Source organism: Papaver somniferum, chromosome 4, assembly GCF_003573695.1.
Source record: "Papaver somniferum cultivar HN1 chromosome 4, ASM357369v1, whole genome shotgun sequence".
In the NCBI taxonomy this organism is placed as follows: Eukaryota; Viridiplantae; Streptophyta; class Magnoliopsida; order Ranunculales; family Papaveraceae; genus Papaver; species Papaver somniferum.
The window spans coordinates 29,844,659-29,848,095 of record NC_039361.1 but is presented as its reverse complement, the minus strand read 5'-3'; the positions used below and the strand labels follow the sequence as shown (position 1 = coordinate 29,848,095).

General features: G+C 36.0%; 1 long non-coding RNA gene across 1 annotated transcript; it reads right to left on the bottom strand.

Annotated features, from left to right (window-relative positions):
- Positions 1-441: 441 nt before the first annotated feature.
- On the bottom strand, positions 442-1,020 carry LOC113273678. Its single transcript, XR_003322545.1, has 2 exons — positions 889-1,020; positions 442-801 (listed from the first exon to the last, which is right to left on the bottom strand). It is a non-coding gene; the product is annotated as an uncharacterized LOC113273678 (long non-coding RNA).
- Between the last annotated feature and the right edge of the window lie 2,417 nt (positions 1,021-3,437).

The following is a 3,437-nucleotide window of genomic DNA, read 5'->3' as shown; positions in this document are numbered from 1 at the left end:
CATGCATATGGAAACATGAAATGGTTTTGCGCACATGTGAATGTCAAGTTTATTTGAGGTCCTGTTGCTATCCTCAATTACTCCCTCTCCAAAAGAAACATTATTGGGACCAAACACTTATGAGAGTTTTCGTGGTGCTATTTTTTTTCTTCTTTCTTTTCAAATATGCAACAAATTAGTCTTCTACGCTGTTACGTATGACAATTCTCAAAGCTAGCTGTTTGTTACAAGGTTTTGTTCGAATCTAAAAAAATAATATTTCCACACGCATTATTCAGTAAAAGTTAAGGAATTGTGTTTCAACAAATTTGTTTCATTTGGGGACATCCCCGATTAAGTCAAAAGATAAAATGAAATCTGAATCAGAAATTTTGACAGACATTATGTATTTTCGTTGCCAACAAAAGAAATTTTATTGCACTTTGCAAAACACTAATACTATGAATGCAAGTTTAAGATCTTTTGTTATATTCTTGACAAACGATAACAGAGGAATTACATAGATGGACTTGACTAACGATTTCCACAATCGTTCTTATTTTATACGATACAAATTTAAGATCTTGGCTTGATAAATCGCTTGGTCTCACTTAAGACGTTTCTAACGATTCATGAGTCGTCACAGGACCACAACAGAAGCACTCGATTTGATTGAACGGAAGAGGGGCACATTGAATCCTAACAACGTTGTTGAAGCGGTCTCTGCAGGGAGCAACACAGTTCCTACATTCGCCACGAACAGTTATTCGTCCCAAAATGTTGCCATCACATACTTGTCTGCCTTCGGCTACAACTCCTCCACTGTGATCATCCCCCGACACAAATATAATTAGTAAAATTTCAGATAACTAAATACAGTATATGACAATCAAGAATATAATTACTTACTAATAGTTAGTGATCAAAACCACCACCAAAATAAAACCAAAATGAGAGAAAGTGAAAGAATTTTTCGCCATGTTAACAAAATCAATGTATATGAGGTTTCACTTCAAATATTTCGCTACATTTATAGATGTAACTTCAAATTTTCTCCACCCATCATTCAACATCTCATCTAAGTACCCAAATCCATTGTAATGTACTCATGTTTAGCACGTTTTTCGTTTTGTGGTGTCTTCTTTTACATAACATGAGAAAATATCTTCATGAATGTGACCATAATTTTGACCGAAGGGTTGGACCAGTTGATCCAAACGAAATATCATATGTATTAACTAAATATGAATGGTTTATTATAGATGTTATTAATGAAGTGAGAAAAATGAGAGAAAAAGTGATCGAGTATGTACCTAAATTTGTGTATGCTTATTCTAAAGATGGATTAGGGTCTACTCAAGATGGTTTTGATGTTGCCGTTGATGGGGTTTCGAAGAGGTTTAAGGCTCACAGGAATATGTGGGATACGAAACAAAATGCTACCAAAGTTACTAAAATAAAATAAGAATTTCATAGAATGTAATGAAGTGCAATTGTAATTGTTTTAGGATATGGGGGGATAGATGATTTTTTATTTTTTTAAAGCAATGATGATGATTTGTGTTTTGTTTAATTTTTTTAATTGTTTTTTTTGAAAGGATTTTTTTTTCTATTCGGTGAGAATATACTGCTACACACTTTTTTTTTTACTTTTTTTCCTAGATATTAATAGTGAGATTGGGCCGATAGATGATGATGGTCTTGTACAGAAGATTGGGCGACGTCAGCTTTGTGCTATACTTGGATACAGACTTGGCATTCCTTTGTTTGATGCCAATAGTTCATGTGTTTGTTGTAACAGGGATATGGATGTATACGATGATCACGCATTTCATTGTGCCAGTGAGGTTGGTCTTAAATTTCCCTAAAGAGAACAGTCTATACCTCGTATTACAAAAATTTTCCCAATTTTGGTAAAAGTATGCTTCTGGTCTCCCCTATGTAAAATTGCATCTCGATCCCACAAGTAAGGGCTACCAAGTACAACCTGAAAAACATCTAATGGAACCACATCGCATGTAATCTCATCAATGTATGACTCATTAAAAGCAAACTTGAACGCACACTGCTCTGCAACCTGTAGCCCACCTTCCTTTTGAAGCCACCCTAAAGGATAGGGTTTTAGATGTTTGAAAGTCTTCAAACCAAATTTATGTACCAAAGAATGTGAAAGTAAATTCTTCTGACCTCCCGGGTCAATAAAAACATTTATAAGTGTTGTCTTAACCTGCATCTTAACTGTGAAGAGTCGTTCCCCAGGATCGTCTTTCGTAAGTTCTTATGCGCCTCCTGTCATCATAGAGAGCTTTTGACTAGGCTCAGTTAGTCGTTGGACTTCTTTTGGAGCTTGTGCGACTAGTGTTGCTATCATGACTTCTCTCTTCTGCAACCCTTTTGGTTTTAGATTAGTATACTTCATCCAACACTTGTCGACAACATGTCCTGCTTGTTTGCACTGAGTGCAAAATCAAACCTTCTTTGTCTTTAGACTTCCTATCCTCTTTGGTTATTTCATCTCCTTTAGAGACGAAACCTCCAGACTTCCCCTTGGTATTTCCCTCAACGTCAGATTTCTTAAGCCTGCCTTCGATGGCATTACCTTTTATGATTGCTTCAAAGATAATATCCACCGAATACATCTTCAACTTCTTCCATATATACTCATGGAACCCGGAAATATGCTTCATATAGATAACATAATCTCCTAAGTCTAAATCCAAAACCATAGCTCGATTCTGAAATTCCGAAGTATATTCTTGCACGGTTTGGTTGTAGGTATGCTTCAAGTTGTACCACTTGAACATCTCTCCTCAAGGTAGCCAACCGGATAAAACTGTTTCCTTACAACTTCCTTGAATCTTTTCCATGACGATGCTCTCTTACCTAGGTTTGTCTTTGATAAGCTTTTCACCAAGTTAGAGCATGTTTTTGTAGCTTCAATGCCGCGAAAGAAATCTTTTCCTTTGAACCATATTCAAAGAAAGAAAAATATGTCTCTAAACGTTCGATTCAATCATCCAATTTTTCTGCATCGACACTCTCATCGTAAAGTGGAATATCAACACGAACATTAATTTTAAGATTCTTACCATGAAGTTTAGTTGAAGTAGAACATTTAAGAAACTCACCTTCGTTTTCTTCTTAGTCCTCTTCTTCTTCTTCTTCCTCCTCCTCATCTTCCGAAACAGTAGGTGAAGATGTAGCCTTTTTCTTCGTCTTCGACTTGGGTATATAAGAATGAATACATTCAGTCGATTCTTTAAGGATAGTTTGAACCGAATTCATGTATGTTTGTAGCATATCCACCTTTTCTTCCATAGTTTGTGGTTCTTTATGCTTAGGATCATCATATGACTTAGTCATCCTTGGTCCCCTTGTTCTTCTAACGTCTTCTTGCTTCTCGAGTACCTCAACAAGCTTTCTGTAGAGAGATCTAGTGAAAACCATAAACCGCATGA